Here is a 27,856-nt window from a genome sequence, read left to right as displayed (position 1 = left end):
GAAAGGACAGCATTTAGAAATTGTTGCTACACTCCATCCACTTCGTGCAGTGAATGAAGTGTTGGAACAGACTGCTTCTCTTTCAGAGTAACGCATTTGAGTTTCTGGTGAATGCTTGTAAGTAGCTTAAGGCACTTTCAAAGGAAAGTGATTTTCTCTGAAAGGACAGCATTTAGAAAGTGAGGTAACATTCCATTCAGTTTGCACAGTGAATTGAAGTGTTGGAACAGATTGCTTCTCTTTCACAGAAACACATGCGAGTTTCTAGTGAATGCTTGTAAGTAGCTTTAGGCACTTTCAAAGGAAAGTGATTTTCTCTGAAAGGACAGCATTTAGAAAGTGAAGCAACACTCCATTCACTTCGCACAGTGAAATGAAGTGTTGGAACAGACTGCTTCTCTTTCAGAGAAACGCATTTGAGTTTCTTCCTAATGCTTATAAGTAGCTTAAGGCACTTTCAAAGGAAAGTGATTTTCTCTGAAAGGACAGCATTTAGAAAGTGAAGCAACACTCCATTCACTTCGAACAGTGAATTGAAGTGTTGGAACAGACTTCTTCTCTTTCAGAGAAATGCATGTGAGTTTCGGTAGAATGCTTGTAAGTATCTTAAGGCACTTTCGAAGGAAAGTGATTTTTCTCGGAAAGGACAACATTTAAAAAGTGAAGCAACACTCCATTCACTTCGCACAGTGAATTGAAGTGTTGGAACAGACTACTTCTCTTTCAGAGAAACGAATGTGACTTTTTTGTGAATGCTTGAAAGTAGCTTAAGGCACTTTCAAAGGAAAGTGATTTTCTCTGAAAGGACAGCATTTAGAAAGTGAGGTAACATGCCATTCACTTCGAACAGTGAATTGAAATGTTGGAACAGATTGCTTCGCTTTCAGAGAAACACATGTGAGTTTCTGGTGAATGCTTGTAAGTAGCTTAAGGCACTTTCAAAGGAAAGTGATTTTCTCTGAAAGGACAGCATTTAGAAAGTGAAGCAACACTCCATTCACTTCGCACAGTGAATTGAAGTGTTGGAACAGACTGCTTCTCTTTCAGAGAAATGCATGTGAGTTTCTGTTGAATGCTTGTAAGTAGCTCAAGGCTCATTCAAAGGAAAGTGATTTTCTCTGAAAGAACAGCATTTAGAAATTGTTGCAACACTCCATTCACTTCGTGCAGTTAATGAATTGTTGGAACAGACTGCTTCTCTTTCAGAGAAATGCATTAGTGTTTCTTGTGAATGCTTGCAAGTAGCTTAAGGCACTTTCAAAGGAAAGTGATTTTCTTTGAAAGGACAGCATTTAGAAAGTGAGGTAACATTCCGTTCACTTCGCACAGTGAATTGAAGTGTTGGAACAGACTGCTTCTCTTTCAAAGAAACAAATGTGACTTTTTTGTGAATGCTTGAAAGTAGCTTAAGGCACTTTCAAAGGAAAGTGATTTTCTCTGAAAGGACAGCATTTAGAAAGTGAGGTAACATTCCGTTCACTTTGAACAGTGAATTGAAGAGTTGGAACAGATTGCTTCCCTTTCAGAGAAACACATGTGAGTTTGTGGTGAATGCTTGTCAGTAGCTTAAGGCACTTTCAAAGGAAAGTGATTTTCTCGGAAAGGACAGCATTTAGAAAGTGAAGCAACACTCCATTCACTTCGAACAGAGAATTGAAGTGTTGGAACAGACTGCTTCTCTTTCAGAGAAATGCATGTGAGTTTCTGTTGAATGCTTGTAAGTAGCTTAAGGCACTTTCAAAGGAAAGTGATTTTCTCTGAAAGGACAGCATTTAGAAAGTGAAGCAACACGCCATTCACTTCACACACTGAATTGAAGTTTTGGAAAAGACTGCTTCCCTTTCAGAGAAATGTATGTGAGTTTTTGGGAATGCTTGTGAGTAGCTTAAGGCACTTTCCAAGGAAAGTGATTTCCTCTGAAATGACAGAATTTAGAAAGTGAAGCAACACTCCATTCACTTCGCACAGTGAATTGCAGTATTGGAACAGACTGCTTCCCTTTGACAGAAATGCATGTGAGTTTCTGTTGAATGCTTGTAAGTAGCTTAAGGCTCTTTCAAAGGAAAGTGATTTTCTCTGAAAGGACAGCATTTAGAAAGTGAAGAAACACTCCATTCACTTCGAACAGTGAATTGAAGTGTTGGAACAGATTGCTTCTCTTTCACAGAAACACATGCGAGTTTCTAGTGAATGCTTGTAAGTAGCTTTAGGCACCTTCAAAGGAAAGTGATTTTCTCGGAAAGGACAGCATTTAGAAAGTGAAGCAACACTCCATTCACTTCGCACAGTGAATTGAAGTGTTGGAAGAGACTGCTTCTCTTTCAGAGAAACGCATGTGAGTTTCCTCCTAATGCTTGTAAGTAGCTTAAGGCACTTTCAAAGGAAAGTGATTTTCTCTGAAAGGACAGCATTTAGAAAGTGAAGCAACACTCCATTCACTTCGCACAGAGAATTGAAGTGTTGGAACAGACTGCTTCTCTTTCAGAGAAATGCATGTGAGTTTCTGTTGAATGCTTGTAAGTAGCTTAAGGCACTTTCAAAGGAAAGTGATTTTCTCTGAAAGGACAGCATTTAGAAAGTGAAGCAACACGCCATTCACTTCACACACTGAATTGAAGTTTTGGAAAAGACTGCTTCCCTTTCAGAGAAATGCATGTGAGTTTTTGGGAATGCTTGTAAGTAGCTTAAGGCACTTTCCAAGGAAAGTGATTTCCTCTGAAAGGACAGCATTTAGAAAGTGAAGCAACACTCCATTCACTTCGCACAGTGAATTGAAGTGTTGGAACAGACTGCTTCTCTTTCAGAGAAACGCATTTGAGTTTCTGGTGAATGCTTGTAAGTAGCTTAAGGCACTTTCAAAGGAAAGTGATTTTCTCTGAAAGGACAGCATTTAGAAAGGGAGGTAACATTCCATTCACTTTGCACAGTGAATTGAAGTGTTGGAACAGATTGCTTCTCTTTCACAGAAACACATGCGAGTTTCTAGTGAATGCTTGTAAGTAGCTTTAGGCACTTTCAAAGGAAAGTGATTTTCTCGGAAAGGACAGCATTTAGAAAGTGAAGCAACACTCCATTCACTTCGCACAGTGAATTGAAGTGTTGGAAGAGACTGCTTCTCTTTCAGAGAAACGCATGTGAGTTTCTTCCTAATGCTTGTAAGTAGCTTAAGGCACTTTCAAAGGAAAGTGATTTTCTCTGAAAGGACAGCATTTAGAAAGTGAAGCAACACTCCATTCACTTCGCACAGTGAAATGAAGTCTTGGAACAGACTGCTTCTCTTTCAGAGAAACGCATGTGAGTTTCTTCCTAATGCTTGTAAGTAGCTTAAGGCACTTTCAAAGGAAAGTGATTTTCTCTGAAAGGACAGCATTTAGAAAGTGAAGCAACACTCCATTCACTTCGCACAGTGAATTGAAGTGTTGGAACAGACTTCTTCTCTTTCAGAGAAATGAATGTGAGTTTTTGTTGAATGCTTGTAAGTAGCTTAAGGCACTTTCGAAGGAAAGTGATTTTCTCTGAAAGGACAGCATTTAGAAAGTGAGGTAACATACCATTCACTTCGAACAGTGAATTGAAATGTTGGAACAGGTTGCTTCTCTTTCAGAGAAACACATGTGAGTTTCTGGTGAATGCTTGTAAGTTGCTTAAGGCACTTTCAAAGGAAAGTGATTTTCTCGGAAAGGACAGCATTTAGAAAGTGAAGCAACACTCCATTCACTTCGCACAGTGAATTGAAATGTTGGAACAGACTGCTTCTCTTTCAGAGAAATGCATTAGTGTTTCTTGTGAATGCTTGCAAGTAGCTTAAGGCACTTTCAAAGGAAAGTGATTTTCTTTGAAAGGACAGCATTTAGAAAGTGAAGCAACACTTCATTCACTTCGCACAGTGAATTGAAGTGTTGGAACAGACTTCTCTTTCAGAGAAATGCATGTGAGTTTCTGTTGAATGCTTGTAAGTAGCTTAATGCACTTTCGACGGAAAGTGATTTTGTCGGAAAGGACAGCATTTAGAAAGTGAGGTAACATACCATTCACTTCGAACAGTGAATTGAAATGTTGGAAAAGGTTGCTTTTCTTTCAGAGAAACACATGTGAGTTTCTGGTGAATGCTTGTAAGTAGCTTAAGGCACTTTCAAAGGAAAGTGATTTTCTCGGAAAGGACAGCATTTAGAAAGTGAAGCAACACTCCATTCACTTCGCACAGTGAATTGAAGTGTTGGAACAGACTGCTTCTCTTTCAGAGAAACGAATGTGACTTTTTTGTGAATGCTTGAAAGTAGCTTAAGGCACTTTCAAAGGAAAGTGATTTTCTCTGAAAGGACAGCATTTAGAAAGTGAGGTAACATACCATTCACTTCGAACAGTGAATTGAAATGTTGGAACAGATTGCTTCTCTTTCAGAGAAACACATGTGAGTTTCTGGTGAATGCTTGTAAGTAGCTTAAGGCACTTTCAAAGGAAAGTGATTTTCTCTGAGAGGACAGCATTTAGAAAGTGAAGCAACAGTCCATTCACTTCGTGCAGTGAATGAAGTGTTGGAACAGACTGCTTCTCTTTCAGAGAAACGCATTAGTGTTTCTTGTGAATGCTTGTAAGTAGCTTAAGGCTCTTTCAAAGGAAAGTGATTTTCTCTGAAAGGACAGCATTTAGAAAGTGAAGAAACACTCCATTCACTTCGCACAGTGAATTGAAGTGTTGGAACAGACTGCCTCTCTTTCAGAGAAACGCATGTGAGTTTTTCCTAATGCTTGTAAGTAGCTTAAGGCACTTTCAAAGGAAAGTGATTTTCTCTGAAAGGACAGCATTTAGAAATTGTTGCAACACTCCATCCACTTCGTGCAGTGAATGAAGTGTTGGAACAGACTGCTTCTCTTTCAGAGTAACGCATTTGAGTTTCTGGTGAATGCTTGTAAGTAGCTTAAGGCACTTTCAAAGGAAAGTGATTTTCTCTGAAAGGACAGCATTTAGAAAGTGAGGTAACATTCCATTCACTTTGCACAGTGAATTGAAGTGTTGGAACAGATTGCTTCTCTTTCACAGAAACACATGCGAGTTTCTAGTGAATGTTTGTAAGTAGCTTTAGGCACTTTCAAAGGAAAGTGATTTTCTCGGAAAGGACAGCATTTAGAAAGTGAAGCAACACTCCATTCACTTCGCACAGTGAATTGAAGTGTTGGAAGAGACTGCTTCTCTTTCAGAGAAACGCATGTGAGTTTCTTCCTAATGCTTGTAAGTAGCTTAAGGCACTTTCAAAGGAAAGTGATTTTCTCTGAAAGGACAGCATTTAGAAAGTGAAGCAACACTCCATTCACTTCGCACAGTGAAATGAAGTCTTGGAACAGACTGCTTCTCTTTCAGAGAAACGCATGTGAGTTTCTTCCTAATGCTTGTAAGTAGCTTAAGGCACTTTCAAAGGAAAGTGATTTTCTCTAAAAGGACAGCATTTAGAAAGTGAAGCAACAGTCCATTCACTTCGCACAGTCAATTGAAATGTTGGAACAGGTTGCTTCTCTTTCAGAGAAACACATGTGAGTTTCTGGTGAATGCTTGTAAGTAGCTTAAGGCACTTTCAAAGGAAAGTGATTTTCTCTGAAAAGACAGCATTTAGAAAGTGAGGTAACATACCATTCACTTCGAACAGTGAATTGAAATGTTGGAACAGATTGCTTCTCTTTCAGAGAAACACATGGGAGTTTCTGTTGAATGCTTGTAAGTAGCTTAAGGCACTTTCAAAGGAAAGTGATTTTCTCTGAAAGGACAGCATTTAGAAAGTGAAGCAACAGTCCATTCACTTCGCACAGTGAACTGAAGTGTTGGAACAGACTGCTTCTCTTTCAGAGAAATGCATGTGAGTTTCTGTTGAATGCTTGTAAGTAGCTCAAGGCTCATTCAAAGGAAAGTGATTTTCTCTGAAAGAACAGCATTTAGAAATTGTTGCAACACTCCATTCACTTCGTGCAGTGAATGAATTGTTGGAACAGACTGCTTCTCTTTCAGAGAAATGCATTAGTGTTTCTTGTGAATGCTTGCAAGTAGCTTAAGGCACTTTCAAAGGAAAGTGATTTTCTTTGAAAGGACAGCATTTAGAAAGTGAGGTAACATTCCGTTGACTTCGCACAGTGAATTGAAGTGTTGGAACAGACTGCTTCTCTTTCAGAGAAACGAATGTGACTTTTTTGTGAATGCTTGCAAGTAGCTTAAGGCACTTTCAAAGGAAAGTGATTTTCTCTGAAAGGACAGCATATAGAAAGTCAAGTAACATTCCATTCACTTCGAACAGTGAATTGAAGTGTTGGAACAGATTGCTTCTCTTTCACACAAACACATGCGAGTTTCTAGTGAATGCTTGTAAGTAGCTTTAGGCACTTTCAAAAGAAAGTGATTTTCTCGGAAAGGACAGCATTTAGAAAGTGAAGCAACACTCCATTCACTTCGCACAGTGAATTGAAGTGTTGGAAGAGACTGCTTCTCTTTCAGAGAAGCGCATGTGAGTTTCCTCCTAATGCTTGTAAGTAGCTTAAGGCACTTTCAAAGGAAAGTGATTTTCTCTGAAAGGACAGCATTTAGAAAGTGAAGCAACACTCCATTCACTTCGCACAGAGAATTGAAGTGTTGGAACAGACTGCTTCTCTTTCAGAGAAATGCATGTGAGTTTCTGTTGAATGCTTGTAAGTAGCTTAAGGCACTTTCAAAGGAAAGTGATTTTCTCTGAAAGGACAGCATTTAGAAAGTGAAGCAACACTCCATTCACTTCACACACTGAATTGAAGTTTTGGAAAAGACTGCTTCCCTTTCAGAGAAATGCATGTGAGTTTTTGGGAATGCTTGTAAGTAGCTTAAGGCACTTTCCAAGGAAAGTGATTTCCTCTGAAAGGACAGCATTTAGAAAGTGAAGCAACACTCCATTCACTTCGCACAGTGAAATGAAGTGTTGGAACAGACTGCTTCTCTTTCAGAGAAACGCATGTAAGTTTCTTCCTAATGCTTGTAAGTAGCTTAAGGCACTTTCAAAGGAAAGTGATTTTCTCTGAAAGAACAGCATTTAGAAAGTGAAGCAACACTCCATTCACTTCGCACAGTGAATTGAAGTGTTGGAACAGACTTCTTCTCTTTCAGAGAAATGCATGTGAGTTTCTGTTGAATGCTTGTAAGTAGCTTAAGGCACTTTCGAAGGAAAGTGATTTTCTCGGAAAGGACAGCATTTAGAAATTGAGGTAAAATACCATTCACTTCGAACAGTGAATTGAAATGTTGTAACAGATTGCTTCTCTTTCAGAGAAACACATGTGAGTTTCTGGTGAATGCTTGTAAGTAGCTTAAGGCACTTTCAAAGGAAAGTGATTTTCTCGGAAAGGACAGCATTTAGAAAGTGAAGCAACACTCCATTCACTTCGCACAGTGAATTGAAGTGTTGGAACAGACTGCTTCTCTTTCAGAGAAACGAATGTGACTTTTTTGTGAATGCTTGAAAGTAGCTTAAGGCACTTTCAAAGGAAAGTGATTTTCTCTGAAAGGACAGCATTTAGAAAGTGAGGAAACATACCATTCACTTCGAACAGTGAATTGAAATGTTAGTACAGATTGCTTCTCTTTCAGAGAAACACATGTGAGTTTCTGGTGAATGCTTGTAAGTAGCTTAAGGCACTTTCAATGGAAAGTGATTTCCTCTGAAAGGACAGCATTTAGAAAGTGAAGCAACAGTCCATTCACTTCGCACAGTGAATTGAAGTGTTGGAACAGACTGCTTCTCTTTCAGAGAAATGCATGTGAGTTTCTGTTGAATGCTCGTAAGTAGCTCAAGGCTCATTCAAAGGAAAGTGATTTTCTCTGAAAGAACAGCATTTAGAGAGTGAAGCAACACTCCATTCACTTCACACACTGAATTGAAGTTTTGGAAAAGACTGCTTCCCTTTCAGAGAAATGCATGTGAGTTTTTTGTGAATGCTTGTAAGTAGCTTAAGGCACTTTCCAAGGAAAGTGATTTCCTCTGAAATGACAGAATTTAGAAAGTGAAGCAACACTCCATTCACTTCGCACAGTGAATTGAAGTATTGGAACAGACTGCTTCCCTTTGACAGAAATGCATGTGAGTTTCTGTTGAATGCTTGTAAGTAGCTTAAGGCTCTTTCAAAGGAAAGTGATTTTCTCTGAAAGGACAGCATTTAGAAAGTGAAGAAACACTCCATTCACTTCGCACAGTGAATTGAAGTGTTGGAACAGACTGCCTCTCTTTCAGAGAAACGCATGTGAGTTTCTTCCTAATGCTTGTAAGTAGCTTAAGGCACTTTCAAAGGAAAGTGATTTTCTCTGAAAGGACAGCATTTAGAAATTGTTGCAACACTCCATCCACTTCGTGCAGTGAATGAAGTGTTGGAACAGACTGCTTCTCTTTCAGAGTAACGCATTTGAGTTTCTGGTGAATGCTTGTAAGTAGCTTAAGGCACTTTCAAAGGAAAGTGATTTTCTCTGAAAGGACAGCATTTAGAAAGTGAGGTAACATACCATTCACTTCGAACAGTGAATTGAAATGTTGGAACAGATTGCTTCTCTTTCAGAGAAACACATGTGAGTTTCTGGTGAATGCTTGTAAGTAGCTTAAGGCACTTTCAAAGGAAAGTGATTTTTTCTCTGAAAGGACAGCATTTAGAAAGTGAAGCAACAGTCCATTCACTTCGCACAGTGAATTGAAGTGTTGGAACAGACTGCTTCTCTTTCAGAGAAATGCATGTGAGTTTCTGTTGAATGCTTGTAAGAAGCTCAAGGCTCGTTCAAAGGAAAGTGATTTTCTCTGAAAGAACAGCATTTAGAAATTGTTGCAACACTCCATTCACTTCGTGCAGTGAATGAATTGTTGGAACAGACTGCTTCTCTTTCAGAGAAATGCATTAGTGTTTCTTGTGAATGCTTGCAAGTAGCTTAAGGCACTTTCAAAGGAAAGTGATTTTCGTTGAAAGGACAGCATTCAGAAAGTGAGGTAACATTCCGTTCACTTCGCACAGTGAATTGAAATGTTGGAACAGACTGCTTCTCTTTCAGAGAAACGAATGTGACTTTTTTGTGAATGCTTCTAAGTAGCTTAAGGCACTTTCAAAGGAAAGTGATTTTCTCTGAAAGGACAGCATTTAGAAAGTGAGGTAACATTCCGTTCACTTTGAACAGTGAATTGAAGTGTTGGAACAGATTGCTTCTCTTTCAGAGAAACACATGTGAGTTTGTGGTGAATGCTTGTAAGTAGCTTAAGGCACTTTCAAAGGAAAGAATTTTTCTCTGAAAGGACAGCATTTAGAAAGTGAAGCAACACTCTATTCACTTCTCACAGTGAATTGAAGTGTTGGAACAGACTGCTTCTCTTTCAGAGAAACGCATGTGAGTTTCCTCCTAATGCTTGTAAGTAGCTTAAGGCACTTTCAAAGGAAAGTGATTTTCTCTGAAAGGACAGCATTTAGAAAGTGAAGCAACTCTCCATTCACTTCGCACAGAGAATTGAAGTGTTGGAACAGACTGCTTCTCTTTCAGGGAAATGCATGTGAGTTTCTGTTGAATGCTTGTAAGTAGCTTAAGGCACTTTCAAAGGAAAGTGATTTTCTCTGAAAGGACAGCATTTAGAAAGTGAAGCAACACTCCATTCACTTCACACACTGAATTGAAGTTTTGGAAAAGACTGCTTCCCTTTCAGAGAAATGCATGTGAGTTTTTGGGAATGCTTGTAAGTAGCTTAAGGCACTTTCCAAAGAAAGTGATTTCCTCTGAAAGGACAGCATTTAGAAAGTGAAGCAACACTCCATTCACTTCGCACAGTGAATTGAAGTGTTGGAACAGACTGCTTCTCTTTCAGAGAAATGCATGAGAGTTTCTGTTGAATGCATGTAAGTAGCTTAAGGCTCTTTCAAAGGAAAGTGATTTTCTCAGAAAGGACAGCATTTAGAAAATGAAGCAACACTCCATTCACTTCGCACAGTGAATTGAAGTGTTGGAACGGACTGCTTCTCTTTCAGAGAAACGAATGTGACTTTTTTGTGAATGCTTGAAAGTAGCTTAAGGCACTTTCAAAGGAAAGTGATTTTCTCTGAAAGAACAGCATTTAGAAATTGTTGCAACACTCCATTCACTTCGTGCAGTGAATGAATTGTTGGAACAGACTGCTTCTCTTTCAGAGAAATGCATTAGTGTTTCTTTTGAATGCTTGCAAGTAGCTTAAGGCACTTTCAAAGGAAAGTGATTTTCTTTGAAAGGACAGCATTTAGAAAGTGAGGTAACATTCCGTTGACTTCGCACAGTGAATTGAAGTGTTGGAACAGACTGCTTCTCTTTCAGAGAAACGAATGTGACTTTTTTGTGAATGCTTGCAAGTAGCTTAAGGCACTTTCAAAGGAAAGTGATTTTCTCTGAAAGGACAGCATATAGAAAGTCAAGTAACATTCCATTCACTTCGAACAGTGAATTGAAGTGTTGGAACAGATTGCTTCTCTTTCACACAAACACATGCGAGTTTCTAGTGAATGCTTGTAAGTAGCTTTAGGCACTTTCAAAAGAAAGTGATTTTCTCGGAAAGGACAGCATTTAGAAAGTGAAGCAACACTCCATTCACTTCGCACAGTGAATTGAAGTGTTGGAAGAGACTGCTTCTCTTTCAGAGAAGCGCATGTGAGTTTCCTCCTAATGCTTGTAAGTAGCTTAAGGCACTTTCAAAGGAAAGTGATTTTCTCTGAAAGGACAGCATTTAGAAAGTGAAGCAACACTCCATTCACTTCGCACAGAGAATTGAAGTGTTGGAACAGACTGCTTCTCTTTCAGAGAAATGCATGTGAGTTTCTGTTGAATGCTTGTAAGTAGCTTAAGGCACTTTCAAAGGAAAGTGATTTTCTCTGAAAGGACAGCATTTAGAAAGTGAAGCAACACTCCATTCACTTCACACACTGAATTGAAGTTTTGGAAAAGACTGCTTCCCTTTCAGAGAAATGCATGTGAGTTTTTGGGAATGCTTGTAAGTAGCTTAAGGCACTTTCCAAGGAAAGTGATTTCCTCTGAAAGGACAGCATTTAGAAAGTGAAGCAACACTCCATTCACTTCGCACAGTGAAATGAAGTGTTGGAACAGACTGCTTCTCTTTCAGAGAAACGCATGTAAGTTTCTTCCTAATGCTTGTAAGTAGCTTAAGGCACTTTCAAAGGAAAGTGATTTTCTCTGAAAGAACAGCATTTAGAAAGTGAAGCAACACTCCATTCACTTCGCACAGTGAATTGAAGTGTTGGAACAGACTTCTTCTCTTTCAGAGAAATGCATGTGAGTTTCTGTTGAATGCTTGTAAGTAGCTTAAGGCACTTTCGAAGGAAAGTGATTTTCTCGGAAAGGACAGCATTTAGAAATTGAGGTAAAATACCATTCACTTCGAACAGTGAATTGAAATGTTGTAACAGATTGCTTCTCTTTCAGAGAAACACATGTGAGTTTCTGGTGAATGCTTGTAAGTAGCTTAAGGCACTTTCAAAGGAAAGTGATTTTCTCGGAAAGGACAGCATTTAGAAAGTGAAGCAACACTCCATTCACTTCGCACAGTGAATTGAAGTGTTGGAACAGACTGCTTCTCTTTCAGAGAAACGAATGTGACTTTTTTGTGAATGCTTGAAAGTAGCTTAAGGCACTTTCAAAGGAAAGTGATTTTCTCTGAAAGGACAGCATTTAGAAAGTGAGGAAACATACCATTCACTTCGAACAGTGAATTGAAATGTTAGTACAGATTGCTTCTCTTTCAGAGAAACACATGTGAGTTTCTGGTGAATGCTTGTAAGTAGCTTAAGGCACTTTCAATGGAAAGTGATTTCCTCTGAAAGGACAGCATTTAGAAAGTGAAGCAACAGTCCATTCACTTCGCACAGTGAATTGAAGTGTTGGAACAGACTGCTTCTCTTTCAGAGAAATGCATGTGAGTTTCTGTTGAATGCTCGTAAGTAGCTCAAGGCTCATTCAAAGGAAAGTGATTTTCTCTGAAAGAACAGCATTTAGAGAGTGAAGCAACACTCCATTCACTTCACACACTGAATTGAAGTTTTGGAAAAGACTGCTTCCCTTTCAGAGAAATGCATGTGAGTTTTTTGTGAATGCTTGTAAGTAGCTTAAGGCACTTTCCAAGGAAAGTGATTTCCTCTGAAATGACAGAATTTAGAAAGTGAAGCAACACTCCATTCACTTCGCACAGTGAATTGAAGTATTGGAACAGACTGCTTCCCTTTGACAGAAATGCATGTGAGTTTCTGTTGAATGCTTGTAAGTAGCTTAAGGCTCTTTCAAAGGAAAGTGATTTTCTCTGAAAGGACAGCATTTAGAAAGTGAAGAAACACTCCATTCACTTCGCACAGTGAATTGAAGTGTTGGAACAGACTGCCTCTCTTTCAGAGAAACGCATGTGAGTTTCTTCCTAATGCTTGTAAGTAGCTTAAGGCACTTTCAAAGGAAAGTGATTTTCTCTGAAAGGACAGCATTTAGAAATTGTTGCAACACTCCATCCACTTCGTGCAGTGAATGAAGTGTTGGAACAGACTGCTTCTCTTTCAGAGTAACGCATTTGAGTTTCTGGTGAATGCTTGTAAGTAGCTTAAGGCACTTTCAAAGGAAAGTGATTTTCTCTGAAAGGACAGCATTTAGAAAGTGAGGTAACATACCATTCACTTCGAACAGTGAATTGAAATGTTGGAACAGATTGCTTCTCTTTCAGAGAAACACATGTGAGTTTCTGGTGAATGCTTGTAAGTAGCTTAAGGCACTTTCAAAGGAAAGTGATTTTTTCTCTGAAAGGACAGCATTTAGAAAGTGAAGCAACAGTCCATTCACTTCGCACAGTGAATTGAAGTGTTGGAACAGACTGCTTCTCTTTCAGAGAAATGCATGTGAGTTTCTGTTGAATGCTTGTAAGAAGCTCAAGGCTCGTTCAAAGGAAAGTGATTTTCTCTGAAAGAACAGCATTTAGAAATTGTTGCAACACTCCATTCACTTCGTGCAGTGAATGAATTGTTGGAACAGACTGCTTCTCTTTCAGAGAAATGCATTAGTGTTTCTTGTGAATGCTTGCAAGTAGCTTAAGGCACTTTCAAAGGAAAGTGATTTTCGTTGAAAGGACAGCATTCAGAAAGTGAGGTAACATTCCGTTCACTTCGCACAGTGAATTGAAATGTTGGAACAGACTGCTTCTCTTTCAGAGAAACGAATGTGACTTTTTTGTGAATGCTTCTAAGTAGCTTAAGGCACTTTCAAAGGAAAGTGATTTTCTCTGAAAGGACAGCATTTAGAAAGTGAGGTAACATTCCGTTCACTTTGAACAGTGAATTGAAGTGTTGGAACAGATTGCTTCTCTTTCAGAGAAACACATGTGAGTTTGTGGTGAATGCTTGTAAGTAGCTTAAGGCACTTTCAAAGGAAAGAATTTTTCTCTGAAAGGACAGCATTTAGAAAGTGAAGCAACACTCTATTCACTTCTCACAGTGAATTGAAGTGTTGGAACAGACTGCTTCTCTTTCAGAGAAACGCATGTGAGTTTCCTCCTAATGCTTGTAAGTAGCTTAAGGCACTTTCAAAGGAAAGTGATTTTCTCTGAAAGGACAGCATTTAGAAAGTGAAGCAACTCTCCATTCACTTCGCACAGAGAATTGAAGTGTTGGAACAGACTGCTTCTCTTTCAGGGAAATGCATGTGAGTTTCTGTTGAATGCTTGTAAGTAGCTTAAGGCACTTTCAAAGGAAAGTGATTTTCTCTGAAAGGACAGCATTTAGAAAGTGAAGCAACACTCCATTCACTTCACACACTGAATTGAAGTTTTGGAAAAGACTGCTTCCCTTTCAGAGAAATGCATGTGAGTTTTTGGGAATGCTTGTAAGTAGCTTAAGGCACTTTCCAAAGAAAGTGATTTCCTCTGAAAGGACAGCATTTAGAAAGTGAAGCAACACTCCATTCACTTCGCACAGTGAATTGAAGTGTTGGAACAGACTGCTTCTCTTTCAGAGAAATGCATGAGAGTTTCTGTTGAATGCATGTAAGTAGCTTAAGGCTCTTTCAAAGGAAAGTGATTTTCTCAGAAAGGACAGCATTTAGAAAATGAAGCAACACTCCATTCACTTCGCACAGTGAATTGAAGTGTTGGAACGGACTGCTTCTCTTTCAGAGAAACGAATGTGACTTTTTTGTGAATGCTTGAAAGTAGCTTAAGGCACTTTCAAAGGAAAGTGATTTTCTCTGAAAGGACAGCATTTAGAAAGTGAGGTAACATTCCATCACTTTGCACAGTGAATTGAAGTGTTGGAACAGATTGCTTCTCTTTCACAGAAACACATGCGAGTTTCTAGTGAATGCTTGTAAGTAGCTTTAGGCCCTTTCAAAGGAAAGTGATTTTCTCTGAAAGGACAGCATTTAGAAAGTGAAGCAACACTCCATTCACTTCGCACAGTGAAATGAAGTGTTGGAACAGACTGCTTCTCTTTCAGAGAAACGCATGTGAGTTTCATCCTAATGCTTGTAAATAGCTTAAGGCACTTTCAAAGGAAAGTGATTTTCTCTGAAAGGACAGCATTTAGAAAGTGAAGCAACACTCCATTCACTTCGCACAGTGAAATGAAGTGTTGGAACAGACTTCTTCTCTTTCAGCGAAATGCATGTGAGTTTCTGTTGAATGCTTGTAAGTAGCTTAAGGCACTTTCGAAGGAAAGTGATTTTCTCGGAAAGGACAGCATTTAGAAATTGAGGTAAAATACCATTCACTTCGAACAGTGAATTGAAATGTTGGAACAGATTGCTTCTCTTTCAGAGAAACACATGTGAGTTTCTGGTGAATGCTTGTAAGTAGCTTAAGGCACTTTCAAAGGAAAGTGATTTTCTCGGAAAGGACAGCATTTAGAAAGTGAAGCAACACTCCATTCACTTCGCACAGTGAATTGAAGTGTTGTAACAGACTGCTTCTCTTTCAGAGAAACGAATGTGACTTTTTTGTGAATGCTTGAAAGTAGCTTAAGGCACTTTCAAAGGAAAGTGATTTTCTCTGAAAGGACAGCATTTAGAAAGTGAGGTAACATTCCATTCACTTTGCACAGTGAATTGAAGTGTTGGAACAGACTGCTTCTCTTTCACAGAAACACATGCGAGTTTCTAGTGAATGCTTGTAAGTAGCTTTAGGCACTTTCAAAGGAAAGTGATTTTCTCTGAGAGGACAGCATTTAGAAAGTGAAGCAACAGTCCATTCACTTCGCACAGTGAAATGAAGTGTTGGAACAGACTGCTTCTCTTTCAGAGAAACGCATGTGAGTTTTTTCCTAATGCTTATAAGTAGCTTAAGGCACTTTCAAAGGAAAGTGATTTTCTCTGAAAGGACAGCATTTAGAAAGTGAAGCAACACTCCATTCACTTCGCACAATGAATTGAAGTGTTGGAACAGACTTCTTCTCTTTCAGAGAAATGCATGTGAGTTTCTGTTGAATGCTTGTAAGTAGCTTAAGGCACTTTTGAAAGAAAGTGATTTTCTCGGAAAGGACAGCATTTAAAAAGTGAAGCAACACTCCATTCACTTCGCACAGTGAATTGAAGTGTTGGAACAGACTGCTTCTCTTTCAGAGAAACGAATGTGATTTTTTGTGAATGCTTGAAAGTAGCTTAAGGCACTTTCAAAGGAAAGTGATTTTCTCTGAAAGGACAGCATTTAGAAAGTGAGGTAACATGCCATTCACTTCGAACAGTGAATTGAAATATTGGAACAGATTGCTTCTCTTTCAGAGAAACACATGTGAGTTTGTGGTGAATGCTTGTAAGTAGCTTATGGCACTTTCAAAGGAAAGTGATTTTCTCGGAAAGGACAGCATTTAGAAAGTGAAGCAACAGTCCATTCACTTCGCACAGTGAATTGAAGTGTTGGAACAGACTGCTTCTCTTTCAGAGAAATGCATGTGAGTTTCTGTTGAATGCTTGTAAGTAGCTCAAGGCTCATTCAAAGGAAAGTGATTTTCTCTGAAAGAACAGCATTTAGAAATTGTTGCAACACTCCATTCACTTCGCGCAGTGAATGAATTGTTGGAACAGACTGCTTCTCTTTCAGAGAAATGCATTAGTGTTTCTTGTGAATGCTTGCAAGTAGCTTAAGGCACTTTCAAAGGAAAGTGATTTTCTCTGAAAGGACAGCATATAGAAAGTCAAGTAACATTCCATTCACTTCGAACAGTGAATTGAAGTGTTGGAACAGATTGCTTCTCTTTCACAGAAACACATGCGAGTTTCTAGTGAATGCTTGTAAGTAGCTTTAGGCACTTTCAAAGGAAAGTGATTTTCTCGAAAAGGACAGCATTTAGAAAGTGAAGCAACACTCCATTCACTTCGCACAGTGAATTGAAGTGTTGGAAGAGACTGCTTCTCTTTCAGAGAAACGCACGTGAGTTTCCTCCTAATGCTTGTAAGTAGCTTAAGGCACTTTCAAAGGAAAGTGATTTTCTCTGAAAGGATAGCATTTAGAAAGTGAAGCAACACTCCATTCACTTCGCACAGAGAATTGAAGTGTTGGAACAGACTGCTTATCTTTCAGAGAAATGCATGTGAGTTTCTGTTGAATGCTTGTAAGTAGCTTAAGGCACTTTCAAAGGAAAGTGATTTTCTCTGAAAGGACAGCATTTAGAACGTGAAGCAACACTCCATTCACTTCACACACTGAACTGAAGTTTTGGAAAAGACTGCTTCTCTTTCAGATAATGCATGTGAGTTTTTGGGAATGCTTGTAAGTAGCTCAAGGCACTTTCCAAGGAAAGTGATTTCCTCTGAAAGGACAGCATTTAGAAAGTGAAGCAACACTCCATTCACTTCGCACAGTGAATTGAAGTGTTGGAACAGACTGCTTCTCTTTCAGAGAAATGCATGAGAGTTTCTGTTGAATGCATGTAAGTAGCTTAAGGCTCTTTCAAAGGAAAGTGATTTTCTCAGGAAGGACAGCATTTAGAAAGTGAAGCAACACTCCATTCACTTCGCACAGTGAATTGAAGTGTTGGAACGGACTGCTTCTCTTTCAGAGAAACGAATGTGACTTTTTTGAGAATGCTTGAAAGTAGCTTAAGGCACTTTCAAAGGAAAGTGATTTTCTCTGAAAGGACAGCATTTAGAAAGTGAGGTAACATTCCATTCACTTTGCACAGTGAATTGAAGTGTTGGAACAGATTGCTTCTCTTTCACAGAAACACATGCGAGTTTCTAGTGAATGCTTATAAGTAGCTTTAGGCACTTTCAAAGGAAAGTGATTTTCTCTGAAAGGACAGCATTTAGAAAGTGAACCAACACTCCATTCACTTCGCACAGTGAAATGAAGTGTTGGAACAGACTGCTTCTCTTTCAGAGAAACGCATGTAAGTTTCTTCCTAATGCTTGTAAGTAGCTTAAGGCACTTTCAAAGGAAAGTGATTTTCTCTGAAAGAACAGCATTTAGAAAGTGAAGCAACACTCCATTCACTTCGCACAGTGAATTGAAGTGTTGGAACAGACTTCTTCTCTTTCAGAGAAATGCATGTGAGTTTCTGTTGAATGCTTGTAAGTAGCTCAAGGCTCATTCAAAGGAAAGTGATTTTCTCTTAAAGAACAGCATTTAGAAATTGTTGCAACACTCCATTCACTTCGTGCAGTGAATGAAGTGTTGGAACAGACTGCTTCTCTTTCAGAGAAACGCATTAGTGTTTCTTGTGAATGCTTGCAAGTAGCTTAAGGCAATTTCAAAGGAAAGTGATTTTCTTTGAAAGGACAGCATTTAGAAAGTGAAGCAACACTCCATTCACTTCGCACAGTGAATTGAAGTGTTGGAACAGACTTCTTCTCTTTCAGAGAAATGCATGTCAGTTTCTGTTGAATGCTTGTAAGTAGCTTAAGGCACTTTCAAATGAAAGTGATTTTCTCTGAAAGGACAGCATTTAGAGAGTGAAGCAACACTCCATTCACTTCACACACTGAATTGAAGTTTTGGAACAGACTGCTTCCCTTTCAGAGAAATGCATGTGAGTTTTTTGTGAATGCTTGTAAGTAGCTTAAGGCACTTTCCAAGGAAAGTGATTTCCTCTGAAATGACAGAATTTAGAAAGTGAAGCAACACTCCATTCACTTCGCACAGTGAATTGAAGTATTGGAACAGACTGCTTCCCTTTGACAGAAATGCATGTGAGTTTCTGTTGAATGCTTGTAAGTAGCTTAAGGCTCTTTCAAAGGAAAGTGATTTTCTCTGAAAGGACAGCATTTAGAAAGTGAAGAAACACTCCATTCACTTCGCACAGTGAATTGAAGTGTTGGAACAGACTGCCTCTCTTTCAGAGAAACGCATGTGAGTTTCTTCCTAATGCTTGTAAGTAGCTTAAGGCACTTTCAAAGGAAAGTGATTTTCTCTGAAAGGACAGCATTTAGAAATTGTTGCAACACTCCATCCACTTCGTGCAGTGAATGAAGTGTTGGAACAGACTGCTTCTCTTTCAGAGTAACGCATTTGAGTTTCTGGTGAATGCTTGTAAGTAGCTTAAGGCACTTTCAAAGGAAAGTGATTTTCTCTGAAAGGACAGCATTTAGAAAGTGAGGTAACATTCCATTCACTTTGCACAGTGAATTGAAGTGTTGGAACAGATTGCTTCTCTTTCACAGAAACACATGCGAGTTTCTAGTGAATGCTTGTAAGTAGCTTTAGGCACTTTCAAAGGAAAGTGATTTTCTCGGAAAGGACAGCATTTAGAAAGTGAAGCAACACTCCATTCACTTCGCACAGTGAATTGAAGTGTTGGAAGAGACTGCTTCTCTTTCAGAGAAACGCATGTGAGTTTCTTCCTAATGCTTGTAAGTAGCTTAAGGCACTTTCAAAGGAAAGTGATTTTCTCTGAAAGGACAGCATTTAGAAAGTGAAGCAACACTCCATTCACTTCGCACAGTGAAATGAAGTCTTGGAACAGACTGCTTCTCTTTCAGAGAAACGCATGTGAGTTTCTTCCTAATGCTTGTAAGTAGCTTAAGGCACTTTCAAAGGAAAGTGATTTTCTCTGAAAGGACAGCATTTAGAAAGTGAAGCAACACTCCATTCACTTCGCACAGTGAATTGAAGTGTTGGAACAGACTTCTTCTCTTTCAGAGAAATGCATGTGAGTTTTTGTTGAATGCTTGTAAGTAGCTTAAGGCACTTTCGAAGGAAAGTGATTTTCTCTGAAAGGACAGCATTTAGAAAGTGAGGTAACATACCATTCACTTCGAACAGTGAATTGAAATGTTGGAACAGGTTGCTTCTCTTTCAGAGAAACACATGTGAGTTTCTGGTGAATGCTTGTAAGTTGCTTAAGGCACTTTCAAAGGAAAGTGATTTTCTCGGAAAGGACAGCATTTAGAAAGTGAAGCAACACTCCATTCACTTCGCACAGTGAATTGAAGTGTTGGAACAGCCTGCTTCTCTTTCAGAGAAACGAATGTGACTTTTTTGTGAATGCTTGAAAGTAGCTTAAGGCACTTTCAAAGGAAAGTGATTTTCTCTGAAAGGACAGCATTTAGAAAGTGAGGTAACAAACCATTCACTTCGAACAGTGAATTGGAATGTTGGAACAGATTGCTTCTCTTTCAGAGAAACACATGTGAGTTTCTGGTGAATGCTTGTAAGTAGCTTAAGGCACTTTCAAAGGAAAGTGATTTTCTCTGAAAGGACAGCATTTAGAAAGTGAAGCAACAGTCCATTCACTTCGCACAGTGAATTGAAGTTTTGGAACAGACTGCTTCTCTTTCAGAGAAATGCATGTGAGTTTCTGTTGAATGCTTGTAAGTAGCTCAAGGCTCGTTCAAAGGAAAGTGATTTTCTCTGAAAGAACAGCATTTAGAAATTGTTGCAACACTCCATTCACTTCGTGCAGTGAATGAATTGTTGGAACAGACTGCTTCTCTTTCAGAGAAATGCATTAGTGTTTCTTGTGAATGCTTGCAAGTAGCTTAAGGCACTTTCAAAGGAAAGTGATTTTCGTTGAAAGGACAGCATTTAGAAAGTGAGGTAACATTCCGTTCACTTCGCACAGTGAATTGAAGTGTTGGAACAGACTGCTTCTCTTTCAGAGAAACGAATGAGACTTTTTGGTGAATGCTTGATAGTAGCTTAAGGCACTTTCAAAGGAAAGTGATTTTCTCTGAAAGGACAGCATTTAGAAAGTGAGGTAACATTCCATTCACTTTGCACAGTGAATTGAAGTGTTGGAACAGATTGCTTCTCTTTCACAGAAACACATGCGAGTTTCTAGTGAATGCTTGTAAGTAGCTTTAGGCACTTTCAAAGGAAAGTGATTTTCTCGGAAAGGACAGCATTTAGAAAGTGAAGCAACACTCCATTCACTTCGCACAGTGAATTGAAGTGTTGGAAGAGACTGCTTCTCTTTCAGAGAAACGCATGTGAGTTTCTTCCTAATGCTTGTAAGTAGCTTAAGGCACTTTCAAAGGAAAGTGATTTTCTCTGAAAGGACAGCATTTAGAGAGTGAAGCAACACTCCATTCACTTCACACACTGAATTGAAGTTTTGGAACAGACTGCTTCCCTTTCAGAGAAATGCATGTGAGTTTTTTGTGAATGCTTGTAAGTAGCTTAAGGCACTTTCCAAGGAAAGTGATTTCCTCTGAAATGACAGAATTTAGAAAGTGAAGCAACACTCCATTCACTTCTCACAGTGAATTGAAGTATTGGAACAGACTGCTTCCCTTTGACAGAAATGCATGTGAGTTTCTGTTGAATGCTTGTAAGTAGCTTAAGGCTCTTTCAAAGGAAAGTGATTTTCTCTGAAAGGACAGCATTTAGAAAGTGAAGAAACACTCCATTCACTTCGCACAGTGAATTGAAGTGTTGGAACAGACTGCCTCTCTTTCAGAGAAACGCATGTGAGTTTCTTCCTAATGCTTGTAAGTAGCTTAAGGCACTTTCAAAGGAAAGTGATTTTCTCTGAAAGGACAGCATTTAGAAATTGTTGCAACACTCCATCCACTTCGTGCAGTGAATGAAGTGTTGGAACAGACTGCTTCTCTTTCAGAGTAACGCATTTGAGTTTCTGGTGAATGCTTGTAAGTAGCTTAAGGCACTTTCAAAGGAAAGTGATTTTCTCTGAAAGGACAGCATTTAGAAAGTGAGGTAACATTCCATTCACTTTGCACAGTGAATTGAAGTGTTGGAACAGATTGCTTCTCTTTCACAGAAACACATGCGAGTTTCTAGTGAATGCTTGTAAGTAGCTTTAGGCACTTTCAAAGGAAAGTGATTTTCTCGGAAAGGACAGCATTTAGAAAGTGAAGCAACACTCCATTCACTTCGCACAGTGAATTGAAGTGTTGGAAGAGACTGCTTCTCTTTCAGAGAAACGCATGTGAGTTTCTTCCTAATGCTTGTAAGTAGCTTAAGGCACTTTCAAAGGAAAGTGATTTTCTCTGAAAGGACAGCATTTAGAAAGTGAAGCAACACTCCATTCACTTCGCACAGTGAAATGAAGTCTTGGAACAGACTGCTTCTCTTTCAGAGAAACGCATGTGAGTTTCTTCCTAATGCTTGTAAGTAGCTTAAGGCACTTTCAAAGGAAAGTGATTTTCTCTGAAAGGACAGCATTTAGAAAGTGAAGCAACACTCCATTCACTTCGCACAGTGAATTGAAGTGTTGGAACAGACTTCTTCTCTTTCAGAGAAATGCATGTGAGTTTTTGTTGAATGCTTGTAAGTAGCTTAAGGCACTTTCGAAGGAAAGTGATTTTCTCTGAAAGGACAGCATTTAGAAAGTGAGGTAACATACCATTCACTTCGAACAGTGAATTGAAATGTTGGAACAGGTTGCTTCTCTTTCAGAGAAACACATGTGAGTTTCTGGTGAATGCTTGTAAGTTGCTTAAGGCACTTTCAAAGGAAAGTGATTTTCTCGGAAAGGACAGCATTTAGAAAGTGAAGCAACACTCCATTCACTTCGCACAGTGAATTGAAGTGTTGGAACAGCCTGCTTCTCTTTCAGAGAAACGAATGTGACTTTTTTGTGAATGCTTGAAAGTAGCTTAAGGCACTTTCAAAGGAAAGTGATTTTCTCTGAAAGGACAGCATTTAGAAAGTGAGGTAACAAACCATTCACTTCGAACAGTGAATTGAAATGTTGGAACAGATTGCTTCTCTTTCAGAGAAACACATGTGAGTTTCTGGTGAATGCTTGTAAGTAGCTTAAGGCACTTTCAAAGGAAAGTGATTTTCTCTGAAAGGACAGCATTTAGAAAGTGAAGCAACAGTCCATTCACTTCGCACAGTGAATTGAAGTTTTGGAACAGAATGCTTCTCTTTCAGAGAAATGCATGTGAGTTTCTGTTGAATGCTTGTAAGTAGCTCAAGGCTCGTTCAAAGGAAAGTGATTTTCTCTGAAAGAACAGCATTTAGAAATTGTTGCAACACTCCATTCACTTCGTGCAGTGAATGAATTGTTGGAACAGACTGCTTCTCTTTCAGAGAAATGCATTAGTGTTTCTTGTGAATGCTTGCAAGTAGCTTAAGGCACTTTCAAAGGAAAGTGATTTTCGTTGAAAGGACAGCATTTAGAAAGTGAGGTAACATTCCGTTCACTTCGCACAGTGAATTGAAGTGTTGGAACAGACTGCTTCTCTTTCAGAGAAACGAATGAGACTTTTTGGTGAATGCTTGATAGTAGCTTAAGGCACTTTCAAAGGAAAGTGATTTTCTCTGAAAGGACAGCATTTAGAAAGTGAGGTAACATTCCGTTCACTTTGAACAGTGAATTGAAGTGTTGGAACAGATTGCTTCTCTTTCAGAGAAACACATGTGAGTTTGTGGTGAATGCTTGTAAGTAGCTTAAGGCACTTTCAAAGGAAAGTGATTTTCTCTGAAAGGACAGCATTTAGAAAGTGAAGCAACACTCTATTCACTTCTCACAGTGAATTGAAGTGTTGGAACAGACTGCTTCTCTTTCAGAGAAACGCATGTGAGTTTCCTCCTAATGCTTGTAAGTAGCTCTAGGCACTTTCAAAGGAAAGTGATTTTCTCTGAAAGGACAGCATTTAGAAAGTGAAGCAACACTCCATTCACTTCGCACAGAGAATTGAAGTGTTGGAACAGACTGCTTCTCTTTCAGAGAAATGCATGTGAGTTTCTGTTGAATGCTTGTAAGTAGCTTAAGGCACTTTCAAAGGAAAGTGATTTTCTCTGAAAAGACAGCATTTAGAAAGTGAAGCAACACTCCATTCACTTCACACACTGAATTGAAGTTTTGGAAAAGACTGCTTCCCTTTCAGAGAAATGCATGTGAGTTTTTGGGAATGCTTGTAAGTAGCTTAAGGCACTTTCCAAGGAAAGTGATTTCCTCTGAAAGGACAGCATTTAGAAAGTGAAGCAACACTCCATTCACTTCGCACAGTGAATTGAAGTGTTGGAACAGACTGCTTCTCTTTCAGAGAAATGCATGAGAGTTACTGTTGAATGCATGTAAGTAGCTTAAGGCTCTTTCAAAGTAAAGTGATTTTCTCAGAAAGGACAGCATTTAGAAAGTGAAGCAACACTCCATTCACTTCGCACAGTGAATTGAAGTGTTGGAACGGACTGCTTCTCTTTCAGAGAAACGAATGTGACTTTTTTGTGAATGCTTGAAAGTAGCTTAAGGCACTTTCAAAGGAAAGTGATTTTCTCTGAAAGGACAGCATTTAGAAAGTGAGGTAACATTCCATCACTTTGCACAGTGAATTGAAGTGTTGGAACAGATTGCTTCTCTTTCACAGAAACACATGCGAGTTTCTAGTGAATGCTTGTAAGTAGCTTTAGGCCCTTTCAAAGGAAAGTGATTTTCTCTGAAAGGACAGCATTTAGAAAGTGAAGCAACACTCCATTCACTTCGCACAGTGAAATGAAGTGTTGGAACAGACTGCTTCTCTTTCAGAGAAACGCATGTGAGTTTCATCCTAATGCTTGTAAGTAGCTTAAGGCACTTTCAAAGGAAAGTGATTTTCTCTGAAAGGACAGCATTTAGAAAGTGAAGCAACACTCCATTCACTTCGCACAGTGAATTGAAGTGTTGGAACAGACTTCTTCTCTTTCAGAGAAATGCATGTGAGTTTCTGTTGAATGCTTGTAAGTAGCTTAAGGCACTTTCGAAGGAAAGTGATTTTCTCGGAAAGGACAGCATTTAGAAATTGAGGTAAAATACCATTCACTTCGAACAGTGAATTGAAATGTTGGAACAGATTGCTTCTCTTTCAGAAAAACACATGTGAGTTTCTGGTGAATGCTTGTAAGTAGCTTAAGGCACTTTCAAAGGAAAGTGATTTTCTCGGAAAGGACATCATTTAGAAAGTGAAGCAACACTCCATTCACTTCGCACAGTGAATTGAAGTGTTGGAACAGACTGCTTCTCTTTCAGAGAAACGAATGTGACTTTTTTGTGAATGCTTGAAAGTAGCTTAAGGCACTTTCAAAGGAAAGTGATTTTCTCTGAAAGGACAGCATTTAGAAAGTGAGGTAACATTCCATTCACTTTGCACAGTGAATTGAAGTGTTGGAACAGATTGCTTCTCTTTCACAGAAACACATGCGAGTTTCTAGTGAATGCTTGTAAGTAGCTTTAGGCACTTTCAAAGGAAAGTGATTTTCTCTGAGCGGACAGTATTTAGAAAGTGAAGCAACAGTCCATTCACTTCGCACAGTGAAATGAAGTGTTGGAACAGACTGCTTCTCTTTCAGAGAAACGCATGTGAGTTTCCTCCTAATGCTTGTAAGTAGCTTAAGGCACTTTCAAAGGAAAGTGATTTTCTCTGAAAGGACAGCATTTAGAAAGTGAAGCAACACTCCATTCACTTCGCACAGAGAATTGAAGTGTTGGAACAGACTGCTTCTCTTTCAGAGAAATGCATGTTAGTTTCTGTTGAATGCTTGTAAGTAGCTTAAGGCACTTTCAAAGGAAAGTGATTTTCTCTGAAAGGACAGCATTTAGAAAGTGAAGCAACACTCCATTCACTTCACACACTGAATTGAAGTTTTGGAAAAGACTGCTTCCCTTTCAGAGAAATGCATGTGAGTTTTTGGGAATGCTTGTAAGTAGCTTAAGGCACTTTCCAAGGAAAGTGATTTCCTCTGAAAGGACAGCATTTAGAAAGTGAAGCAACACTCCATTCACTTCGCACAGTGAATTGAAGTGTTGGAACAGACTGCTTCTCTTTCAGAGAAATGCATGAGAGTTTCTGTTGAATGCATGTAAGTAGCTTAAGGCTCTTTCAAAGGAAAGTGATTTTCTCAGAAAGGACAGCATTAAGAAAGTGAAGCAACACTCCATTCACTTCGCACAGTGAATTGAAGTGTTGGAACGGACTGCTTCTCTTTCAGAGAAACGAATGTGACTTTTTTGTGAATGCTTGAAAGTAGCTTAAGGCACTTTCAAAGGAAAGTGATTTCCTCTGAAAGGACAGCATTTAGAAAGTGAGGTAACATTCCATCACTTTGCACAGTGAATTGAAGTGTTGGAACAGATTGCTTCTCTTTCACAGAAACACATGCGAGTTTCTAGTGAATGCTTGTAAGTAGCTTTAGGCCCTTTCAAAGGAAAGTGATTTTCTCTGAAAGGACAGCATTTAGAAAGTGAAGCAACACTCCATTCACTTCGCACAGTGAAATGAAGTGTTGGAACAGACTGCTTCTCTTTCAGAGAAACGCATGTGAGTTTCATCCTAATGCTTGTAAGTAGCTTAAGGCACTTTCAAAGGAAAGTGATTTTCTCTGAAAGGACAGCATTTAGAAAGTGAAGCAACACTCCATTCACTTCGCACAGTGAATTGAAGTGTTGGAACAGACTTCTTCTCTTTCAGAGAAATGCATGTGAGTTTCTGTTGAATGCTTGTAAGTAGCTTAAGGCACTTTCGAAGGAAAGTGATTTTCTCGGAAAGGACAGCATTTAGAAATTGAGGTAAAATACCATTCACTTCGAACAGTGAATTGAAATGTTGGAACAGATTGCTTCTCTTTCAGAAAAACACATGTGAGTTTCTGGTGAATGCTTGTAAGTAGCTTAAGGCACTTTCAAAGGAAAGTGATTTTCTCGGAAAGGACATCATTTAGAAAGTGAAGCAACACTCCATTCACTTCGCACAGTGAATTGAAGTGTTGGAACAGACTGCTTCTCTTTCAGAGAAACGAATGTGACTTTTTTGTGAATGCTTGAAAGTAGCTTAAGGCACTTTCAAAGGAAAGTGATTTTCTCTGAAAGGACAGCATTTAGAAAGTGAGGTAACATTCCATTCACTTTGCACAGTGAATTGAAGTGTTGGAACAGATTGCTTCTCTTTCACAGAAACACATGCGAGTTTCTAGTGAATGCTTGTAAGTAGCTTTAGGCACTTTCAAAGGAAAGTGATTTTCTCTGAGCGGACAGTATTTAGAAAGTGAAGCAACAGTCCATTCACTTCGCACAGTGAAATGAAGTGTTGGAACAGACTGCTTCTCTTTCAGAGAAACGCATGTGAGTTTCCTCCTAATGCTTGTAAGTAGCTTAAGGCACTTTCAAAGGAAAGTGATTTTCTCTGAAAGGACAGCATTTAGAAAGTGAAGCAACACTCCATTCACTTCGCACAGAGAATTGAAGTGTTGGAACAGACTGCTTCTCTTTCAGAGAAATGCATGTGAGTTTCTGTTGAATGCTTGTAAGTAGCTTAAGGCACTTTCAAAGGAAAGTGATTTTCTCTGAAAGGACAGCATTTAGAAAGTGAAGCAACACTCCATTCACTTCACACACTGAATTGAAGTTTTGGAAAAGACTGCTTCCCTTTCAGAGAAATGCATGTGAGTTTTTGGGAATGCTTGTAAGTAGCTTAAGGCACTTTCCAAGGAAAGTGATTTCCTCTGAAAGGACAGCATTTAGAAAGTGAAGCAACACTCCATTCACTTCGCACAGTGAATTGAAGTGTTGGAACAGACTGCTTCTCTTTCAGAGAAATGCATGAGAGTTTCTGTTGAATGCATGTAAGTAGCTTAAGGCTCTTTCAAAGGAAAGTGATTTTCTCAGGAAGGACAGCATTTAGAAAGTGAAGCAACAGTCCATTCACTTCGCACAGTGAAATGAAGTGTTGGAACAGACTGCTTCTCTTTCAGAGAAACGCATGTGAGTTTCTTCCTAATGCTTAAAAGTAGCTCAAGGCACTTTCAAAGGAAAGTGATTTTTTCTGAAAGGACAGCATTTAGAAAGTGAAGCAACACTCCATTCACTTCGCACAGTGAGATGAAGTGTTGGAACAGACTGCTTCTCTTTCAGAGAAACGAATGTGACTTTTTTGTGAATGCTTGAAAGTAGCTTAAGGCACTTTCAAAGGAAAGGGATTTTCTCTGAAAGGACAGCATTTAGAAAGTGAGGTAACATGCCATTCACTTCGAACAGTGAATTGAAATGTTGGAACAGATTGCTTCTCTTTCAGAGAAACACATGTGAGTTTCTGGTGAATGCTTGTAAGTAGCTTAAGGCACTTTCAAAGGAAAGTGATTTTCTCTGAAAGGACAGCATTTAGAAAGTGAAGCTACACTCCATTCACTTCGCACAGTGAATTGAAATGTTGGAACAGACTGCTTCTCTTTCAGAGAAATGCATGTGAGTTTCTGTTGAATGCTTGTAAGTAGTTCAAGGCTCATTCAAAGGAAAGTGATTTTCTCTGAAAGAACAGCATTTAGAAATTGTTGCAACACTCCATTCACTTCGTGCAGTGAATGAATTGTTGGAACAGACTGCTTCTCTTTCAGAGAAATGCATTAGTGTTTCTTGTGAATGCTTGCAAGTAGCTTAAGGCACTTTCAAAGGAAAGTGATTTTCTTTGAAAGGACAGCATTTAGAAAGTGAGGTAACATTCCGTTCACTTCGCA

The sequence above is a fragment of the Myodes glareolus genome, chromosome 19 (assembly GCF_982192425.1).
Source record: "Myodes glareolus chromosome 19, mMyoGla1.1, whole genome shotgun sequence".
In the NCBI taxonomy this organism is placed as follows: domain Eukaryota; kingdom Metazoa; phylum Chordata; class Mammalia; order Rodentia; family Cricetidae; genus Myodes; species Myodes glareolus.
This window is presented reverse-complemented; position numbering follows the sequence as displayed.